At 38.8% G+C, this 23,916-nt stretch overlaps 1 protein-coding gene and 1 pseudogene across 1 annotated transcript in view; both read right to left on the reverse strand.

Moving 5' to 3' along the window:
* The window catches only part of COLEC12 (collectin subfamily member 12), a 201,891-nt gene that overhangs the window by 129,179 nt on the left and 48,796 nt on the right, over window positions 1-23,916 (reverse strand). The window lies entirely within an intron of this gene.
* On the reverse strand, window positions 4,011-5,890 carry LOC121033123 (RNA-binding protein PNO1-like; annotated as a pseudogene).

Here is a 23,916-nt window from a genome sequence, read left to right on the forward strand (position 1 = left end):
CAACCCACTCACATTCTGTCTCTGTCTCTCTCAAAAATAAACATTAAAAAAAATTAAAAAAAAAAAAAAGAAGAGGTGCATTCCTGCCCTGGCTCAGCTACTGAAAAGCAGTGTCACCCTAGACAAGACACAATTTTTCTCGTTAGTCTAAAGTAATGAAGAGCAGATGGACAAGACGGTCAAGGAGGAGGACAAATTCAGTTATGCCCACAATGCTAACAAAGACAACGTGCATGGAGTAACGTACGTGGGTCCCTGCCCTTTCAGTACTTAAATCTGGGCCTCCGGGGAGGGGAAAATCCTCATTTAAAAACTGGTAAAGAAGCAAGAATTGCAGGTCATCCAGTACACATAGGTGGAAGCATTCTATATCTTGTCCCCATGGGCAGAACTGTCCTGGGTGATCCCCACAAGGCTGAGCCCTTTGGAAGCCTCTTCAGTGGATCTCTGGGGGTAACTCAGGGATGCAGCCCTCTTGGAAGAAAAGTGAAACTCTATGGCTGGGACTAACAAGACTGAGGCTTATCTATGTAATTACTAATCTCTAGAGGAAAAAGATCTTTTCTTATTCATCTTTGTGTCTGCCCAGTGATTGACACAGCTCATAACTAATCGTCAAATGTTTACTGAATATAACTGAAGATAAGCCCATAGCTAGTTAAATAATTAATACAACAAACATTTATTAGACATCTACCACATGCTTGGTATTATCCCAAATGAAGGAGATGCCAAGCCCACCGTACCACGTTCATGTGGGACATGCTCCCTGGATTCTACTCTCCTCTCTGGCTGTCTTTGGGAGATATTATTTTCTCCTTTCAAAGTTGTCTTTGGTGTTAAACTATTGTCTTTTAAAAGTGCACAATTCTACATGAACTGTTATCTGCCCTCATGGAGGGCCTACTTAATGACATTTTCCTGGGTCACCTGGGTGGCTCAGTTGGTTAAGCATCCGACTCTTGGTTTCAGCTCAAGTCATAATCTCACGGTTCATGAGTTTGAGCCCTGCATGGGTCTCCGTGCGATGACAGTGCAGAGCCTGCTTGGGCTTCTCTCTCTACCCCTTTCCCACTCATGCACATACTCTCTCTCTCAAAACAAATTAAAAACTTAAAAGAATAAAAAGTAATGACATTTTCCCAACAAATGCTGACTGAATGTTTGCCATGGGTTATGCCATGTTCTGTGTGCTGGATTAAAATGGAGAAAGTCTTTCCTCCCACAGAGTTTATGTTCATTTTAAGGTGAGACAATGGTGGGAGGAAACAGATGAAGCTAAAAGAAAACTTTTTAAAAGGCATCCAAATTATAAAGAGAGAAGTAAAATTGTCTCTATTTGCAGATGAAATGATACCATACATAGAAAACCCTTGGGGTGCCTGGGTGACTCAGTCGTTTAAGTGTCCGACTTCAGCTCAGGTCGTGATCTCATCACGTTCACGAGTTTGAGCCCTGCGTCAGGCTCTGTGCTGACAGCTCAGAGCTTGGAGCCTGCTTCAGATTCTGTGTCTCCCTCTCTCTCTGCCCCTTCCCTGCTTGTGCTCTCTCTCTCAAAAATAAATAAACATTTAAAAAATTTTTTTAAAAAGGAAAATCCTAAAGACCACACCAAAAAATGGTTTGACTAGTCAACAAATTTAGTAGTTGCAGGATACAAAATCAATATACAAAATCAATATACAAAAATCAGTTGCATTTCTATATATTAACAATGAACTATCAGAAAAAAAATTAAGAAAAAAGTCCCATTTAAAATTGCATCAAAAAGAATAAAACAACCTGGGAATAAATCTAACCAAGGAGGTGAAAGACCTGTACACTGAAAACTGTAAGACATTTATGGAAAACTGAAGATGACACAAATAAATGGAAAGATATTTTGTGTTCATGGACTGAAAGAATATTGTTAAAATATCCATACTACCCAAAGCAATCTACAGAGTCCCTGCAAATTCCCATCAAAGTTCCAATGGCATTTTCACAGAAACAAAGCAAACAATACTAAAATGTGTATGGAACCACAAAAGCCCGCTTGTCAAAGCAATCATCAGAAAGAACAAAGCTGGAGGCATCAGGCTCCCTGATTTCAAACTATGTCATGAAGTCATGGTGATCAAAATGTATAGTATTGGCATAAAAACATCCACACTGATCAGTGGAATAGATTAGAGGGCCTAGAAATAGGCCCACAATGATATGATCAATTAATTTATGACAAAGGAGCCAAGAATATACAATGGGAGAAGAATAGCCTCTTCAATAAGTGGCCTTGGGAAAACTGACAGTCACATGCAAAAGAATGAAACTGAACCCCTATCTTAGACCATATACAAAGTCAACTCAAATTGGATTAAAGACTTGAACATAAGACCTGAAGCCATAAAACCCCTAGGAGAAAACACAGGGTATAAGCTCCTTGACATTGGTCTTAGCAATGATTTCCTGGATTTGACACTGAAAGCAAAGGCAGAAAAACAAAAATGAATACGTAGGACTACTTCAAACTAAAAAGCTTCTACAAGGCAAAGGAAATCACCAACAAAATAAAAAGGTAACTATGGAATGAAAGAAAATATTTTTAATTGGGTTATTTGGGTGTTTTGCTATTGAGTTGGATGAGTCCCTTGTGTATTTTGGATATTAGTCCTTTACTGGATGTGTGGTTTGCAAACTTATATTATACTAGGAAACCTTAAAAAATTGTTAGAAATCTTGTCTTGAGTTTCAAAACTAAAATAAAATAAATAACCTAAGCAATAAAAACTCACACTTTTTATATCTCTTCAGATCAAGTTACATGATGGCAAAGAAGGTTGATTTTCATATGATTCTGTGGTAGTTCCATTTTCAGAGAATACAGAAATCTGATCTTTTTGTTAAAAATAATTAAAAATAATTGGTTACTTCAAGTTACTCATTGAATAACTCCAAGTGGTCAGAACAGATGCCATGGATTGCTCAGCAATCTATTATCATGGCTAAAAAAATGATTGATTAGAAATTATATCCAATTGATACATACAGACACATGTCTGTGGGAGCTCATTTAAAAGGAATTAAATAATGTATTATTCCCCTAATGAATCAGCATTGCATTTAATTAGGTAACTAAACACTGTATCTTTTTTTTTTTAGACCTAAATTAAAAATTATAAGCCAATATAATTTTGGAGAATAATAATTAAGACACCACACTATATATAATGGCTTTCCATTAAGATTTCATTAACTTAATGTTTTTCTCCCTTTGGATTAAATTACATCAGGCCAAAATGAACTTGCCCTAGGGCAAATTTTCTAAGGAATGAATGTAACATTTACTAGGAAAGACAAACACAGTAAAAGAATTTTTTTTTTAGATATTTTTTAGCCAGATGGAAGGCTTTACTTTAAAAATGTAAAAGGTCATAAAAGCCCCCTTTTGGGGGGCAATCATAATTTTTTTAATAGGCCAAAGTGAATATTCTTAACATACAAATGTGACTTTTAATTCTTTAAAATGCAGTGGGGAGTAAGTTTTCCTTAACAGTAAGAAGGAAAATCCCTCTGAGATTATGAAGCCATAGAATTTGAGACTAAAATTTGCTCACATCAAGATGCTGTTAGCCATCTGCTTCATGTATGTGTTTTCTTAATGAAAGCATTTTGTCTCCCCACTAGTAAGGATGCAGATTTCAAAGTATTTACACTATTGTTAGAATCATGTGTGCCACACGAGACAACCTCTATACATGGCAGATTTGATAAACAACGCAAACTATTTTCTTATGCAATTCATTACCAACACAATCTAGCAGAGAATATGCACCAGAGTGAAAGGGAAGGTAGGACTGTGTGATGGTAGATGTCAATTCGAATGTCTGATTTAGGCCAATGTGAATAATGAAATCTTAGTGAACAACCAAATAGGGAGAGAAGCTCTACAATCTATGAGTGATTTCCCATCACCTTATCTATTGCATCTAGCACTCTTTACTTGCTAATCCTTATTGCTCTTATTTTCTTTAGTGAGATGATTCTTTTAATTATACTCCATAGACAAGAAATGTTTATCAATTTGTAAAAGTTACACATTTATAAATAAATTTATGAATTCATAAAGGACTGTTTAAACAATGTTTTCCTCCAATAAGAGAATTATTAACTATGCATATCTTTTCTTTAAAATGAAGTGATAAATTATAAATAATGTATAAGTATAATAACGGTACTAAATTTAGATATGGAAATTACCCTCAAAGCTGCTGGGTGTGAATAATCAAACCTTTTCTTTCTATTTATGCTTCTGGCTGAGAACGAAACAAGTGATGGAGACTTAAAGAAATGGAAAAATCCTTCACACGGTTTCTCGTGACCATGAGTGGAGGGCAAAGTCTTTTTCTCTAGAGTCCAAAGACAAGATAAAATGTCTGTGATTTGGAATCAGAATGGATCTGCTGCTCCACTAACCATGGCTTGAGTATTGCCATAAACCTCTGATGGAGGATTCCCCAGTATGAGGTTGCAAATGGCAGTTCTTGCCATCTTGATATTTTGTAAAGAGCCAAGGATGTGAACCTTCACATCAGCCAAAATTATCCTTGTCCATGTCACACTCTCTGTGGTGAATTTGGGTGGTTCCTCCTTTGCCAGTGATTCTTCCTATTGCCCCACACAGGTGGTCTCCCTTTAGGGTCATCACATCTGTAATTTCAAAAGACTCTAGGAAAAGGTCACCCAACCTAATGAGGGCAAGCATGTCCTCCACCTGAAACCCAAGAGAAAGGCTTTCACAAAATCAGCTGCTTTTGTCAAAATACTAACGTCCTTGGTTTCTTTACAAGTCCTGATTCCACATTCCTGAATTTCAAGGTAAAGCGTATCTGAAGTCGCAAATGTTCTACAATAGGAGTAAATCTCTGCATCCGTTCTCTTTTAATGGCATGTATCTGTTAGCTGGGACTGGAATTTTCCTCGTTTCTTCTTTCCCACCTAGGAATCCACGGCCGGAGAGGGGTGGGAAACTGGGCCTCCCTGCGGCCGGACCTCTGCCTGCCTTGTCCATGAGGCTGCTGTTTCCCTGGGGCCCTGGCCCATCCTGGCGGGTGACCTGGGTGAAGCTGTCCTCAGCCCTGGCGCTCTGTGCCTCCATCCTCGGAAGAATTTTTCCAGTCCCAACTTGTGCTTCTGGCTTGAATGCGTGTGCGCTGCCCTAATTGCCCCTATTTTAATTCATGGCTCTTATCACTGCCTGGCATCACAGGTTTATTGTTTATTAGTTTATTTCCTGTCTCTCTCAGTAGAAGGTAAACTGTCTCAGGGCTGGGTTCTGGTTTGCTCACTGCTGCATCCCCAGCTCCCGGAACAGGACCTGGCACATGGAAGTTATCAATAAATAAATCCTTTGGAGAACTACAGACTCTGTACCTAGATAACTTTGCTTATTAATTACCCCTATTTTAAAAACTTTTATTTTTCCAGAGCTCTTTCCTAACTGCCTAATTACTTACTAGTGAATAAATTACTTATAGTGCATTTGAAAGATAATGTTCCCTTTCACTTACATGTTACATTTGAAGCTTACAGTGAATTAAAAATCTCTAAGGTTTTATTTGTACAACAAAACTGCTAAGAATGAGAATAAATGGGCTAAGCTCAATTTATTAATCCAACTGAGTATATAAAAAGTAGAAATTTAAATTCTTTAAATTTAAAATTTCTTTAAATTAAAAAAAATTTTAAATAGTCGACTTTAAATTATTTTCAACCTACCTTCATATCACCACAAAAAACAATTACCATACAGACACAAGTCCACCTGAAGATCTGAATATTCTAGGGGCACCTGGGTGGCTTAGTTGGTTAAACATCCGACTTCAGCTCAGGTCATGATCTCACGGTTCATGAGTTCAAGCCTTGCATCAGGCTCTGTGCTGACAGCTCGGAGCCTGGAGCCTGCTTCAGATTCTCTCTCTCTCTCTCTCTCTCTCTCTCTCTCTCTCTCTCTCTCTGCCCCTCCCCTCCTTGTGTTCTCTTTCTCAAAATAATAATAAACTAATAATAATAATAAACATTAAAAAAAAAGAACTGAATATTCTAAAAAAGGGAAAACTTTTACTGTAAAGTCATCATCATGTGAAAGAATATTTTTAGGACCCAAAATGGAGAACAAGTAATAAAACTAGTTTTCCCAGGGGTGCCTGGGTGGCTCAGTTGGTTAAGGGTCTGACTCTTACTTTTGGCTCAGGTCATGATCTCAGGGTTGTGAGGTAGAGAAGCCCCAACATGGGCTCTGTGCTGAGCATGGAGCCTGCTTGGGATTCTCTCTCTCCTCTGCCCCTCCTCCTCCCCTGCTCCTGTGTACTCTCTCCCTCTGTCTTCCTCTCTCTCAAAAAAAAAAAAAAAACAAACAAAAAAACCCAACCAAACCAAAACAAACAAACACTAATTTTCCTGACAAGTGTTTTGCTAACCAAAAGGACCAAAATTTTTAAAATACAGAATGATCCCCTGATGGTACCCTTCATCATCTTTCCATGTAAACGGTTGTCCACTTTGTATTTGAGTGGCAACATATAGGAACCACGATCACATCATGTGGCCTCTTACAGCTGGTCAATACATTTTATTTTGACAGGCTTACTATGTAGGATTTGCATTCAGTGCTTCGTTCTCTGCATCTTGTCTTATACTGAAGATTCTTCAGGACGAGAATCATGCCTTATTCACATTTATTTCTTGAGGCACTTTGGAGAGTGCCTTGTACACACTTGGTGTTCAATAAAATCTTAATTGAATGAATGAGTGACCCATGGAATGTGGAGGAGGAAGGAGAGAATAAAGGACCACTGAGGTGTCTAGCTTGGGTAAATTGAGGAAAGTGGGAACTCATGAGGAGGAGTCTACTGGGAGCAAGCTAATGAGTTTGACTTTGGATGTGTTGAGTTTGAAGTGCTATTGTATCTCTGGGTTGGGGTATCCAGTGAGTAATTGGAAAAACTGGGCCGCAGCTCAGGAAAAGTACCAGAGCGCCTTCTCTCACATTCATTGGTTCTTGGTTCCTTCCGACGTGCAGAGGGTTATGCTAGAAAAACAGCAGCAACAGTAGTAGTAGTGATGATGATGATACATGCTAACACTTAATGAACCATTGCCATGTACCAGGCATTATGCTAAGAGTTTATACACATGATTTTATCTAACTGTCACAGAAACCCAATGAGGTAGTTCTGGTATTATCTAGGGAGGTTGAATAGCTTGTCTGTTGTCACAAGCCTATACCTTAACTATTTTACAAAAATCAAAACAAACCCAAGAAACCTTGAAGAGTATATAAGGAGAGTACTGCCATCCTGAACTCTACATATCTTTTCTATTTGCTCCTCTACACGCAGGTCTGGAACTGTTTCCACAATGAACCTGGGCTTGATTATGGCCATTCACTAACCTCATTAATTTATTAATTCATTTACTGACAAGTATTTATTCAGTTCCACATACTATGTTAAGTGCTTACACCTACATTAAAACAAGTACTAAAATAATGTTATCACTAACAATAAAAATAAAAGATATAACAGTAAAAGAAGCAACAGACGATATAGACATTCCTACTGCAAAAGGAACCTGGGTGTCCAAGAATTCACACTCAGCTCAGCTACTGCTAATCTGACTAGGAAACCTCATTTAGCTTGGCTGGGTCTGACTCCTTATATAGAAGCTAAGGGGGCGTTCTGCTGTATTGCCAGTGTGAAGATACAAATTGTTTCCGAACCATTTGATATATTAGAAAACAATTTGAGCATAACATGAATTTCACTTTGTTGCTAATGCAAAATTTCTTCTGTGACAAACACTAAGTGAATGCAGAAAACGTCATCCAGCTGAATTGAGCCATGTGGGAATACACAAAATGCGCAGTGTGTGTGCGTACCTACCCCCACTCCCCCCCCCCCACACACACATTTTAAACACCACCCAGCTACTTCCGTTCACTGTGTGTTGTGAGCCATTCCCATCCACATCTGGTGTTAGAACTTTCTATCTGATATCAGATAACCTTCCTTCCACCCTTTCACAAAACTCACAAGCTACAACCCTTTCAGTATCTACCTCCTCAAACAAACTTTTCAACGTAAAGTGCCACATTTACCATAGTATTTACATGCTTCTTAACATGTGTTTCTTTAATGTGTATAAAACTGTGCTAATCTTTTTACAGAATCTTATCTTTTTTAAAAAACATATGTCACTGGTGAAGTCTTTGAGTGTTGTGCCCTGTGCCCCTTACCCTACGTTTCCCATTAGCCTGTGGTTTTTATCACATGATTTTGCATAGTGCAGTGGTTTTTAGGAAGGCAATATGCTGCATGATAGCAGAACTGACTGTACTCGGATCATGCTTAAATTTAACGTTCAGTTCTGCAAAACTTCACTATGTCATTCCTAGATTGAATGTTTACCTTTGATAGTCCTTTAAACAAATCTTAACATGCTGAATCACATCAACAGGAGGCTGAAAATAAAAAGAATTTAAGTATGAACTTGTTTTTCCCCCCATAAGGGAAAAAAGGACCAAGTCATACCACTTAAATGACCACACATTTGCTGTCCATTTTGCTACTCCCTCAGGAAAAGCACCTACTTCCTTGCATTTGAAAATTCAGCACTTTAGAAAGGCTGGCCCTTGGTTTCCTACACAATCAAGGATGCTTGGGGCTTCATTTAAGGTAGGACTGGTATGGGCCCAAGACACTTAATATAGTCAGAAGATTACTGGCGTGTGGCTGCCAGTTTTTTCTCTGAGACTCCTATGGCAACTGAACAGCTGGCTTCTTACGAGATTCTGGCATCCCGAGGAGGCCCTGAAGTCAAGTTATTGCTTAGCCCAGAAGCCGATCAGCTCTAGGAGTCACCACTTGTGGAAGACAACACAAGGTTTTAGAGGCCGGTCCTGATCATCACCTCCTAAATCTAGGTCTGCTCTGTTTCTTAAAAGGCTGGAGAAGAGATCTGCTCTGGCAGGTGGTAATCTTCTGAATATAATCATGGGAAAAAAGAGAAGAAAGAAGGAAGTTTAGGGGCGCCTGGGTGATTCAGTCGGTTGAGCGTCCAACTTCAGCTCAGGTCATGATCTCACAGTTTGTGGGTTCGAGCCCCGCATTGGGCTCTGTGCTGACAGCACACAGCCTGGAACCTGCTTCAGATTCTATGTCTCCCTCTCTCTCTGCTCCTCACCCGCTTGCGCTGTCTCTCTCTCTCCCTCTCAAAAATAAATAAACATTAAAAAAATTGTTTTAAAAAGAAGGAAGGTTAAGTACCCTGCGAGATTGTCCATAAAAATCAAACTCATATTCCAAGAGGGAGTCATTACACAATCATAGGATGCCATCTTATTACTACTAATACTATAACACTACTGAACTATTATCCATATATCATTAAGCCATTCTTACTGGTTGGGAAAAAGGAACAGGAATTATTAGAATACATGCTTTCCACTGATGATGTAAAACTGTGAAAGAACATGCCAACCACTGAAAACTGGTTCAAAGCATCATTTGAAAACGGAAGAAATAAGGGAAGATACACAGTGCTTAAAACTGAAGATGTTTTAGAAATACATAAACTGATAATGGTTGATAATGACCCAGAGAGATAAATGTGATACACGGTATTTCCATGACAAATCTCCATAATTGGTGGTGACTTGCTTTCACAACCAACCTTGCACTAGGTTTCTATCACCCATGTTTCTATATTGTCTGAGCAGCCACATCTAGCTTATTCTTCCTCCACAAGGCCTCTCCCGGCCACTCTTCCTCACTGTCCTGATCAGCTCAGGCTACCACCATCTCATGCCAAGTGGGATGCAATGGTTGTCAAACTCAAACCCCTATCTGAGGTACCTCCTCTCTTATCACTTCCCTACTCACACAGCCATCAAAATTATCTTCCCAAAATTCATATTTGAAGCTTACTTTCTCTTCTGCAATCACATAATGGCTACCTTTTCCTTACAGAAGTCTTTGGATGGGTTTTAGTGCAAACATCATCTCCACTGCACCCCACTGTTCTGGTCTAAACTATCTTTTCCTGCTTCATCTCCCATCCTGGCCATCCCTACATTCCCCAGTTGAGCCAAAACACTTGCATTCACAGAAGTGTCCTACATGGCCCCTGCTCCAGGCCAATGCTCAGCCTAGGTTGACTAGCAGCTTTCTGGTGTTATTTAGTACTTATTCCTGATACTGTAATTCTCTTCACTTACACTTCCCTAGCTGGATTGTGAATTTGTTAAAGATTTTAGCACCCAGCACACTCTCTTGCACATAATGAACACTTTAATATTCACTAAATGTAATTAGGCTGAACTTATAAAAGAGAAAGGATGAGAAGTTAAATTCATAGAAATATATGGCTGACATATATCTGAAGTCTCTTTTTATACATAGCTTTTTCCTGAATATTCTGAGGTAGACAAAGCATTCAGAATTTTGCCTGCTCGATAAGAATCCTTCTGGATATCTAAAATCTGAATATTGCATTATACTGAATAGCCTCCTACACATAAGTTGAAGACACTTATTTGTTCTCAAAACACAACAAGTGTCCAAATATAATGACTATTATTTTGATGGGTTAGGCTAAAGAATTTCCTGGAACTTTGCACTCTTGTTTCTGATAACACACAACAGAAATCTGGACTGAAATCTAGACTCTTAATCTTCTGTTCACAGCAACTGTCCACAAAAGACTCTGATTGTGTTTCTGGCAGTCAGATATTCTTAATAACTGTTCACCTCTCCCCTCTGGTCTTCCATGTGTCTGTGTCATCTCTGGAGAGAATTTAAGTCAGAATCCGTGACTAATGTGCATAGTATGTCAGCCAGACTATTGCTACGAAATAAGCTCCAGCTAGCTAGCCATCAACTCTTTGTTGCTTCTTGGTCAAGTTACTAGACTGCATGAAAAAACACTACTTAGTGATTAAAATACTGCTCAAATAGGCCCTGCTCTGCCACAGGACTAACTAGACAAAGGGGTCTTTCTCAGCTAGAGATCTGTTTATTTTACAGGTAACAAAGGAAAAAAGAAAGGGTGGCTTTCAGGAATTTAGATGTGGGACTCTACGGTGTAAATGTAGTTTGGTACAGACATCTCATAGATCTCTTCTGTGTTCAACTGGGATTTTCAGGCCTTACTTCCAGTTTATCTGGGAGTCACCTGAATCAAAGGTCACAACCAGAGGTAGCCATCACAAGGAAGTATGTAGATTTCCTCTAAAGAGCCATGGAAGAGTTTTATGTTGTTCTTTGATGATCTTACATGTGTTCATCTTTCCTTCACAACCAGACTGCATGCTTCCTGAGGCCAGGTTCCATGTTTTATGTTTTGTTTGTATTCCTCACATGGCCGACAGAGTCACCAGTGTTGAAATATATAGCACAAGCTCATTAAATATCTTCAACTAATTGATTTTGCTATAGAAAGTAGCACACTACTTGTGTCTTTCAGAGATTTCTAGCTCATGACTAGAAATAACCACATATTTATATGATCCAGCAGCTTCTGAGGTGAAAAGCATTCCCTGAGTAGAATAAAATTGAAGATGGAGGGGGTGGGGGGCAGTGGAGGAAGGGAGTCAGCAGTCACTGAGGAGAAATTACAAAAATTACAGTAGGCTGTCTTGGCCCAAACCAGGGACTCTCTAACCAGGACTCCATATTTTCAGAGAACAGCTCCATTAAATATTGATGATTGGACTCTGAAAGCCCTAGAATTAAATTCCAATCCTGTTTTAATTTTATGGGCTATGCAACATAAAGACCGAGGAAGAACATCTGGGCCACTGGGCCACATGCACATGTTCACAGCTGGAAGAGATCATAGATGACCCAAGTTAAATTAGCTTCAGGGTGGCCACCTGCACCACATTTTTATTTCTCTCAAATTCTTTCCCCTGCCCATTTTGACCTGTCCCATGACTCTCCACTTAAACTGAATTTTTTTTAAAGTCTATTTCCGTAGTCTCTTTTCTCTCATACTCTCGAGTTGGTTTTCATTGCATTGGTGGTGTATGTGCACACACATGGAATGAGGCACTTGCATCATTTGCTCAGTTGATAGCTGGTTGAGTTATCTTTCTTTAGTATATTCCTAAGTACAATTAGAAAGGACAGGAAATGACTCCAGGGCTAAAAGTTTTATTCTGATTTGGGTAAGTGGTTTGAGTCAACCCAGATGGTGATACTTCATGTCACAGCATGTGACTGAAAAGAAAAGTCTTTGGAGAAATAATAGGAATGACAAGAGCTTGCATTTACTGAGCCCTTACCAGATGCCAGGCACTTTCTCCTAAGCTCTTTTGCATCTATTAATTCACTTAATGGACTATTTGAGCTACAAAAATGGGTTTTAAAACAAGTCTCCAATATTTCTCTAGCAACTAATAAAATAGACTAAGGAAAGTAGAATTTAAAGCTTTGACCTGTCATCCCAAAGTACACATATTTCTGAAGAAATAGAATTTTTAGAAATTTATAGTCTACGTACACATGGTACATGTATATAGTTGAGTATAATTCAGCTTTGAACTCTGGGATATATTTTGAGTTTAACTTTTAAAAAAATGATAAAAGGGGTAAGATGACATATGTGCTAGATTGTAAAGTAAAAGCCATATTCTTAAATGAATGTAAAGAAGAAATTAATTTGGCCATAGAGATACTGTTGGATCTAGAAAAGTAGACATGAGTGATTTCAGATGTTGTACTCAGAATGCCAGCATAAACCTCACTCTCTTACAACCTGGGCTGACAAATAAATTAATAACTTACTTTTCCTAACTCCTTTCTTCCAAGTTGATAGCTTAGCCTCAAATATAAAATTGTACTATATCATGGAGCTAAAATTCATTCTAAATTTTAATATACTCAATATTTCTGCCAACTATTATTTTTAAACACATTAAAATCTTAAGTGAACATATGTCATTTTATTTGCAATACTTTAAAAATTTACACATCAAGTTTAGCTGTGCTTTATAAAAAAAGAAGAGATACAATGCAAGATCAAAAACTCTCATTCCACAAAATCCCAAGCACCCCACATCTACAAACTTTCACTGAATCTCTCTGAATAGTCACAGAAAGAACAGAAGAAAGAACAGACTAGAAGTCTGGGGGCAAGGCCATAATTATGGGAAGTTAAAGAAGCAGCTGGCAGGAAAGAATAATAAATAAAGGAAGCAGGACTTATAATTTTGGATAGGAACTGGCTGTTCCTATTAACATGCCTCAGCTATCTGGGAAACTTTTTCCAGAATTAACTCAAACTTCTCTACCTTCCTCTGACAGTGCCCTTGCTCTGAGAAATCAAGGGCATCTCCTCATTCTTTGTAAATACTTCCACAATGGCACATTCTTCACTGTTTTATAATTATTTGTTTCCATGTCTGCCTTTTCCTCAAAACCATGAACTTAAAAAAGGGATTTTTTTTTTTGTTTCCTTCATAGGCACTGTCCGTATGCCTATACCAACCAAAATAGTAGCTCATCTGAAGATGAGCTTAATAGTATTTGTTGCATAAATCAATGAATGAATGAATGAATGAATGAACAAGCAAATGGAAAGAGGTAATTAGGCTGGCAAGGGAGAGAAAACCTAGAACACAGAGAAGAATACCCTCACAGCCACAACAATTCAAATTTTCTGAACCTCATGGTTTCCAGAAATATGAAGTTTTTTCATTTTTCCAACTTTCTCTCTCTCTACCTACCTACCTAACAATGTGTATCAAGATATAATGCACATACCATCTATTTGGAGAATAGCACATGCAGTAATAATAATTAGGAAATACTGCTAATACTTTACATTTAAATAGAGTTTTACATAAAAGCATTTTCAATATGTTAATGCACTGGATTCTCCCAACATTTCTTAAGCACCCGACTTCGGCTAAGGTCATGCTCTCTCAGTTCGTAAGTTCGAGCCCCACATCTGGCTCTGTATGTATGTGTGTGTATATATATATATATATATATATATAAGTATATGAAAAATATGTATTCTGTACATGCATATTCTCTTTCCAACTAATGCATGAACTCTCCAAGAACAAGTACTTCTCTAATATTTCCCATAGCACCTAAAACAACGTATGTACTTGAGTACTGAACTGACTTTTAAGTATCTTCAGATTGGAGTTAAATTATTGGTCAAAATCTCCAAATCTGGAAAAATGGATGCATTGATTTTTCATGGCTGAAAGAAACCACGGGTCAAACCTGGAAGAAACTCAGTTAGCTTGTATCTCACTTTAATGTCTTTCAGTTAGTAAAATAAAACCATTCCTTTTATTTAAATATCCTCTTGGGCCTTCTATTGAAATGGTGGCTAAGAGCAGTTGGCTCTGGAAGTGTGGCTGTCCTCAGGTTTTCATGGGAATGTGCATCTGTTGGCGAACCCTGAGGTACTCTTGGTTCCCAATATGTGCCTGTGTGCCCTTAATGGTGCTTAATGGTGCAGGGTGAGGGGATGGGGAACCACTGGAAATGAATCATGGAGGCTGGAGCATAAGAATAAGGGTTAGATTATGATGGGAAAGAGAAAGCAAAGAAAGGAACATGCTCCAAACTTTTGTTCAAACATCCTTATCAGAAATGAAGTAATGAGAAAATGTCCTTCAGTATATTTATTTTATATATGTGTGTGTGTGCATATAGGCGTGTATATAGGTATACACACACACACATACACATATATATGTGTATATATACACACCCACTATGTTTGTCCATATTAAATAGTATTACAGTTTAAATGTCCTTTTCTTTTGTCAAATAAAAATCAACCACGTTCATACTGCACTTTGTAGATCACTGGTATAAAGTCTAGACTCCATAGCTAAGAGCTGGTCCAGTGCAAAGGCTACAGTGGGTGAAAATGCTGACATAATTGAAACAACATGCCATGTGCACAGCTAATAAAGCCATGCTCCCACTTCAGCTTCAACGGTCCTGCCAGAACACCCTCTGTGCAAAGAGCCTCAGGACTGCCCTGGCCCACACCCACTTCACCTCCAGCCATCCCACCAGGGCAGCCTCAGCACAGTGTACCCCAGGACCCCCAGCCCACACCAGCCACAGCCCCAACCAGCCAGCCAAATTCACCAAGTACACATGGTCTACATAAGGGACAACCATCCACAAGACCATTCCTTCAAGTTTAGAAGTAGCTGTTCAGCCTAAATCATAGAAACAAACACAGAAGGTCAGGTAAAAGGAGGAGACAGAGGAATATACTCCAAAATAAAGAGTAAGACAAAACCTCAGAAAAAGAGCTAAATGAAACAGAGATAAGCAATACACCTGACAAAGAGTTTAAAGTAATGATTGTAAAGATGCTTAGCAGGCTGAGGCACTTAGGTGGCTCAGCCCAACATCAGGCGCTATGCTGAATGTGAGCCTGCTTAGGATTCTCTCTCCCTCCCTCTGCCCTTCTTGCCCCACTCATGTGCTCTCTCTCTCTTTCTAATATAAAAACTAATAATAATAAAAAAAGATGCTCATCAGGCTGGAGAGGAGAGTGGAAGAAATCAGTGAGAACTTCAGCAAAGAGATAGAAAATATAAAAAATATAATAAAGCCATGCAGATAGAACCCTGAGCCCATATTTACACTGCAGTGTAAACATAAAACATCAGAAGTAGCCTTGATATGAAATTAATTTATTTTTGAGACATGATATTCCCAGAAGTGGCTTATAGTTCTGACACTCTCAACTCTTTCTGAAGCAATATATATATGTTTTGCTTCTTCGTGTTGTTTTGTTTTGTTTGGTAGAGGGGAAGCAGGAGATCGGATAGAACAGGGAAACATAAAGTTAAAATACAAGTACAGGTATGAAAAACAAGAAAACTATTTTTCTCCCATGTGAAAACAACTTAAAAATTTTTTTAATGTTTATTTACTTTTGAGAGAGAGAGGCAGGATGCAAGCAGGGGAGGCCAGAGGGAGAGGGAGACACAGAATCTGAAGCCGGCTCTAGGCTCTGAGCTGTCTGCACAGAGCCTGACGTGGGGCTCGAACTCCCAAACCATGAGATCATGACCTGAGCCAAAGTCAGACGCTTAACTGACTAAGCCAACCAGGCACCCCTGGAAATAACTTTTATTTTAAAAATTATATATCTCTATATAAATGAGATATACATATGATATTTCCATATTGCCTTAAAGCAAGAAATTTAGCATTGTCAGGAACAATATCCTGAAAGCATCTCACCAGGTCTCATACTCACAATAAATGCAATTCTCCAAGCTGCCTGCAAGATCTGACAGAAGGGAACATGTACAACACTTTTCGGGATCTAGGCAAATACTTACTCCTTGATTTGTTATGTTTTGTTTTTATTTTGCCCATTTAAGCTACTTTTACTCATTAAGATACTTTTTTTTTTTTTTACATATGACTTTAAAACAGAAGTCAACTCTGACTTGTTGCCCTCTTCTTACGACATTCACAGTTTGTTTCTTCCAGTTGGAAATGTTTTTCCCACGTGATGTTTGCACTCTGAGGGGAACATATAATAAAGTAATCAAACCTGACCGGGACAACAATTTTCATATGGAGAACAGAATGCCAGGGAAAAAGTGCCAGATCATACAGCAACATGCACTTGTTCTTTCAATGTGGCACAAAGTATGCATCAGCAGATTCCAGCTAGTGTGGATTTCAGAGCACCTGGGGAAAAACCTTATTGGTCTCTCCTAAGTTAAAGCTACATTTCTTAGCCTTGCTCCTTTTAGTGGTAGATGTTGCCTATGTTGTATGTCAGCTCTTACTCATTTCAATGCCAATTATTCATATCTGTGAAAGTTCTAATAGGGATGGACTGACATTTAACTTTTTTTTTTAATAGAAGAGCTTTGTTGAGATATAGTCACATACCATATAATTCACTCATTTCAAGTGTTCAATTCAAGGGTTTTTAGTATAGCTGTGCAACCATCACAATAAGCAATTTGAGAACATTTTCATCACCCCAGAAAGAAACCAAATACCCATTAGCATCCTCCAGCTCCTGCCCCACCCCACCCCATCCCTAGCAACCACTCCACTTTCTGTTGCTATAGATTTTCCTGTTCTGACACTTCACATGCAAAGAATCATTTTGTGTATGATTTCTTTTGTTAACATAATATGATCAAGGTTCATCTATGCTGAAGCATGTACCAGTACTTCCTTTTTATAACTGAATAATATTCCATTTTATGGATTATACTACATTTTATTTATCTATTCATCAGTTAATAACACTTGGGTTGTTTCTCCTTTTGGCTATTATGAATAACGCTACTATACGCATTTGTGTGCAAATTTTAGGTGGACATGTTTTCATTTCATATCTAGGGCCTGAATGGCTGAGCCATATAAAAACTCTATGTCCAATCTTTTGAGAAACTACCAGACACTTACCTTCTTGTTGATGTAAACAAGTTTTGTAAACAAAATCAAATGTGAAATGCAAAAAGAAAAAAAGGAATATTCTGCCCCTTTTCTAAAATAATTTCCAAACCTTTCAACATTTCAGGACTATTTGCATAAAATTTTTACTATGTTACTGGCAAATTATCGTCTTCTTAGAGCAATTTCAGTTGATATTAATGTATATTGCAACATTCTGTCAGCCATTTATTTGTATTAAGCAACCATAAAAGCAATCAAAAGCCTTAATTTAATTCACATTTTCCATTTGACTTCTCCCTAATCATTGTGAATTATTTTAGCCATTTTTCTTTAGAATATAAGATCTTTGAGTGAATATGCACATTAATAGGCTTCCAAAAAAAGTATGTGATTATCTTTGACGTATGCTTTGAGTGCTCAGGACCACCTTCATAGTTATTCTTGATCATAAGTATTGGTTTATCTTCCCATGTTCAAGATATTGACTATTGATGGGCTCTTCTAGCTCATGTGATTGGACAGAGTGACTTCCTGCTGAGAATTACATGCCCATTAAGTTAGATTAAAACATGCTGAATCCCTCTTTATGAAAGACTTTTCACACTGTATAGATAACACATGCATTCAGGCTTTCTCCTTGGCTTATGGCCTTTGTTAACCAACAAAAATGGTTATATTTTAGTAAATACTTTTTCTATTCGTAATTTGGGGTCAGCCATGGTTGTACCATCTAAGAAATACTTGGATCAGTCAGTGGTACCTTCCTATATGGAGACATACGTTGCTCCTCTGAGCAGGATCTGACTTCATCAGAAGGCAATCAGATCTCCACTCAATCTCCCCTGGGCAGCATGAATCAGATCTCCACTCAACCTCCCCTGGGCAGTTCTCCATTTCTCATGGGGGTTGAGGCAAAGCAGAGTAGCCTACCACTTCTCGATATTCACCATAGTTCTTCCTAGCATGCTGAATGGCGGCCACCCAGTCTGTCTTCTTCAATAGAATTTGATGACTTCACCAGACCAAGTGAAACAGATCCACCATAGAAGCACTCCAGGAAAAACAGCAGAGCATAACCTCGGAGTGCTGAGAAACTGGTGTACTGCTCTTCATGGGCACTGTCGAAAGTTGGAGGGTACAACCCAGCTTCTCCTTTTGTGGAATTCACCCCTTCACATATACTTGACAACATTATGAAGAAGCCGTTTCTAAAGCTTGGATCTTTCACTAATGTAGTAAATATACAAGTAAAACTGCAAAAGCAGATCCTGTCATCCCTGATTTTATTAAGTATAAATGTACTGATCACTTTGTTTTCCTCTAGCAGAATACATCAATAAAATAATCTTATGGGGAGAAAAACTCCACCCTTCATTTTTATAATTATCAAATATTTTAGAACTCTTTCCAAAAATTGTCAACAGTCAAGGTAAATGGTAATTTGAGGGTGTAGGGGCATGGAAATCTGACTTTGGGGAACAGTATGTATGAAAATATGTATCTAAAAAGCTCAATGTGGAATGCAGCACCAACTGCAAATGAAAAACAGTGATTCTGCTGCTTTCAAATACCCAAGTGGTGGCCACAAAGTCTGTCTTTCTCTAAAGCCTGTCTGCATCGATACCTTTTGTGTCTCCTGAAAATATTACTTTGTGTAGTAATCTTTATTTTAATCACTTTGTCATCATCGTGGGGTAAACACAATCGAGTTTCCAAAATGAATCTGGGAGGCTGGGGTTGTCTAGATAAAACATGACTGACTGTTTGGCAAACAATTGCTCACAAAGGACCTGATCCTGTAATCTTTGTCTTGGCAGAACATTACTGTAGTATAACTCGGTTTGGCAAACCTTATGTAAAAATAGCACCCTTGACTTAAGATACAGTGTAAACAGACTGACTTCCTAAAGCCCTCAATGGGTCTGTGGTGAATGAATGCTTAAGCGCAGACTCTTCTATGGAAAACCAAATTTACTTGAAAAGTAATGTTTCTCTTCTCTATTTTTCATAATATATGGGCAGCCCAAGCCCTACTCCTGTACCAAAAACTTCACAGTTATTGTCCAAATTCCTATGGAATCCAAAAGGGAGATGGTTTTTAACTACTGAGGGACTTTGAATAAAATGAGATGTGTGTGAGGCCATTATGGTTGTCAGTGGCCAAAGATATGCATAAATTAGAACAATTAACTAAACAAAAATGACTAATTGAAATTTGTGGGGAAAAATCTTTTTAACTGATGCTGTTTCCATTACACAAGTACCAAAACCCTTCCTGATGAGTTTAAAAGATTTAAAAAAACTACTGTATTATACATAAATTTAATGACAATAAAGCAGTGCCTTCTGTTGTAAGGTACAAAGGAATAAATACTACGGTTTCTTTTAAAAAGGAATTTTCATTCAATGACTGATGTACACTCAGTATGTTCACAAACAATAAAAAAGAATTAATGGCCAGATACACAAAACAAGGTCATTTTTCTGCTCCTACAGAAATGACACCTGTGGGGGGAGGGGAGGGGAATAAATATTGTTTACTTGAATTCATGTCTTTTTTTGTTTTTAACATTTATTTATTGCTGAGAGACAGAGACAGAGAATGAGCAAGGGAACGACAGACAAGGAGGGAGACACAGAATCTGAAGCAGACTCCAGGTTCTGAGCTGTCAGCACAGAGCCCAACGTGGGGGCTCGAACCCACGAACCGCGAGATCATGACCTGAGCCAAAGTCAGACGCTTAACCAACTGAGCCACCCAGGTGCCCTTACTTGAATTCATGTGTTTCATTGAAATCATACTGAAGTCTATATACAGTTGACACTTGAACAATGCACTTAGAGACACTGACCCCACAAACAAAAAAAAAAAAAAAAAAAAAAAAAGGCCATATATAATTTCTGACTCCACAAAAACTTAACTACTGATACCCTACTCTTTTTTCAATGGGGAGGAAGGGCAGAGGGAGAGAAAAAAATTTTTTTAATGTTTAGAGGAGGGGAGGGAGAGAGGGAGAGAGGGAGAGATGCAGAGAGAGAGAGAGAGAGAGAGAGAGAGAGAGAGAGGGAAAATCCTAAGCAGGCTCCAAGCTCTGTGCAGAGTCCAATGTAGGGCTCCAACTCACAACCCTGGGATCATAACCTGAGCCAAAATCAAGAGTTGGACACTTAGCCAAGTGAGCCATCCAGGTGCCCCCTAATAGCCTCCTCGTGACCAGAAGCCTTACCGATGACATAAACAGTCAATTAACACCTATTTTGTATGTTACCTGCACTATATACTGTATTCTCACAATAAAGGAAGGTAGAGAAAAGATGTTATTAAGAAAATCACAAGGAAAAGAAAATACATTTATACTGCTGTACTATAAAAAATCCACATGTAAGTGGACCCATGCAGTTTAAACCCAGGTTTTTCAAGGGTCAACTGCATTAACATTTTTTTTTTAAATATAGAACATACACCTTTTTAAAAACAATGATTGTCTTTTCGGGATGGAGTGTTACAGCAGACCTCTACATTCTAAAATACACATTTCTAAACTAACAAGAAAAAACCTGTCACTTAAAAAAATAACTCCAGTGTGAGAGATTTTCTCTGAGGCGGAGTTGAAGAAAAGTATGTTCTTCTCACTGTTGTTTACAGTCGAAATATACAAATATCAGAGCTTGTCTTGAAGGCCACCTGCAATGCCATGGAGTCTCTGAAATGCTGTTAACTAGCTGCCTTATGAGCTACCATAATGAAGCTTCCTCAGCAAACTCACACAGGGGCTCCCATATTGAGATGCTTTTCTAGAATGTGGTAAAAACCACTATGCAGGCATGGAGGTGTGCCTCTCAGATCTGTCGTCAAGACAGTACTTGCTGTGACTGCCAGCTACTATACTTTTGGGATCTCCAACAATGTTCCTGCTGAGGCCACACTATCCTGCGTCTGCTCCCAGTCAATGACTGGGCATAGCAGGAACTCTAGATCTAGGTCAGTTCTCAACATGGGATGCTTCTAAACAGGCAGCCTCTGCTCTGGGGCTCCCCATCAGGCCAACTGATCCCGTCCCTGGCTGCACTGTAGTCTGAGGCTTCTCCTACCCAGTCCTCCTTCCTTCCTCCTCTCTTTTCAAAGGTGTCAGACCCATACAGTCTGAAGGCTCTCTCTGGTTATTCCGGCTCCTTCACTCCATTATCCTTCACAAGACATTTCTACCAATTAATTCTGTGTTGGCATGTGCCTTCCAGTGGGCTCAAATAAATGTAGACACCTTAGGCTCCAACCTACATTCTTGTGAGAAAAATGGGAGCTGAGCTAGCCCTGGGATACCTGTAGTTACACACAGATCTTTAAATGAGAACAGAATGTCTGGGACACGTCATCCAAACACCTTGTGCTCTCCCGCGCAGACCTGGCTTCCCCTCTCTATTGCAAAGCAGTTCCTAGAAACTCGATACTAACTCTGGTTTAGACATAGCCAGGAAATATTCTTCTTTTTAAAAACAATTGTGTCCCCAGAAATTACATAACATTGCAAAAATAATATTGTTATCAGAAATAAAAATATGACTAAAAAACTTTCATTGAGATATTTCTTATGATTTTAAACAATTTTCACTTATATAATTTCATTTTATCTTTTATTATCATATCAAATATGTATGCTAGGTAAATCATTTATTAATAAAATATTTAGTGAAAAAATTAGGCACAGATTGCCTTCACTTGCATTAGGAAACATCTACTTAAAGGGAGAATGTTGACATCGAACAAAGTATTAATAAAATACAAGAACTTTCTCTTTATTCACTGTGGCAAAATACACATAGAATTTACCATCTTAACCATTTTTAGGTATAAAGTTCAGTAGTGTTAAGGACATGTTGTTGTTCAACCAATTTCCAGAACTCCTTTCATCTTGCAAAACTGAAACTCTGTACCCATAAAACAACAACTTCCCACTGCCCCGTCTCCAGTCCCTGGCAACCACCATTCAACTATTTGTCCCTGTGATTTTGACTACTCTATGTAACTCTAAGTGACATCATGCAGTACTTGTCCTCTTATGGCTGGCTTATTTCATTTAGCATCATGTCCTCAAGGTTCACTCGTGTTGTACCATGAACGACCTTTTTTTTTTTTTTTTTTTTTTAAATTCCTTACTTAGCTTCCAGGGACACCATACCTTCCTGATTCTCTTCCCACCTCTAAATTTTTACTGGATCATCCATCTTTTTCCATCTACCTCTTTAACATGGACATTCTCCAGAGTTCTGTCCTTGGCCCCCTCAGGTTCCCTGTAGGTGGTCATATCCACTTCTGATGGTTTTCACTGTCATATATGTTGTGGTCATTTCCTCTCCTGTGGACTTCAGACTCATATCTGACTAACCGCTGGACCTCTCCACCTTGGTACTAGAGGATCTGTGGTAAGCAGGTAACAGCCCCCAAAGATCATCAACTCCAATTCCTAGAACCTGTAAATGTTACCTTATTTAGAAAAACAGTCTTTGAAGACAGTAAGGATTCTGAGATGAGATTGTCCTGGATTACCTGGGTGGGCTCTGAATAAAATCACAAATGTTCTTACAAGGGAGAGGCAGAGAGAAATTCAACAAATGCACAGAGAAGAAGGCAAAGTGACTGCTAAGGCAGATAGAAAGGATGGGGCCAAAAGCCAAGGAATACCAGCAGCCACCAGAAGCTGGAAGACGCAAGGAGCAGATTCCCTCCTAGAGCCTGTAGAAGGAACCCACCTGCTGACATCTTGATTTTGGCCCAGTGAAAACTGATTTTGGACTTCTGGCCTCCTAAACTATAAGAGAAGAAATTTCTGCTGCTTTAATCAACCAAGATCATGATAATTTGTTTTGGCAACCACAAGAAACTGATGGAGTACTGTATTAATTTTCTACAACTACTGTAACAAAGTACCACAACACAGGACATAAACAGCAGAGACTTGTTATCTCATAGTTCTGGAGGCTAGAAGTCCAAGGTCCAGGGATCAGCAGGGTTGATGCCTTCTGAGGGCTGTGATGGAGAATCTCCTCCCTGCCTCTCCTAGCTTCTGGTGGTTTGCTGGAAACTACTGGTGTTCCTTGGCTTCTGATACATCACCCTGATGTCTGCCTTCATCTTTACATGGTGTTCTCCCTGAGTGGATGTCCTCTGTGTCCAGACTGCCCCTCTTTATAAGGACATCAGTCATACTGGATTAGGGCCCATCCTAATGACTTCATCTTAACTTAATCTGCAAAGACCCTGTTTCCAAACAAGCTCATATCCACAGGTACTGGGGAGTTAGGACTTCAGCATCTTTTGGGGGACATAATTCAACCCATACCTTGTCTATTCTCTTGCTGCCCCAAATTCATGTCCTTCCCACGTGGAAAACACACTGACCTCATCACTTATATCTCCCCAAGTCTTAATCATTCCACCATCAACTAAAAGTCCCAAATCTCA

Source organism: Herpailurus yagouaroundi, unplaced genomic scaffold (genome assembly GCF_014898765.1).
Source record: "Herpailurus yagouaroundi ecotype Mexico unplaced genomic scaffold, PumYag 142, whole genome shotgun sequence".
Taxonomy (NCBI): domain Eukaryota; kingdom Metazoa; phylum Chordata; class Mammalia; order Carnivora; family Felidae; genus Herpailurus; species Herpailurus yagouaroundi.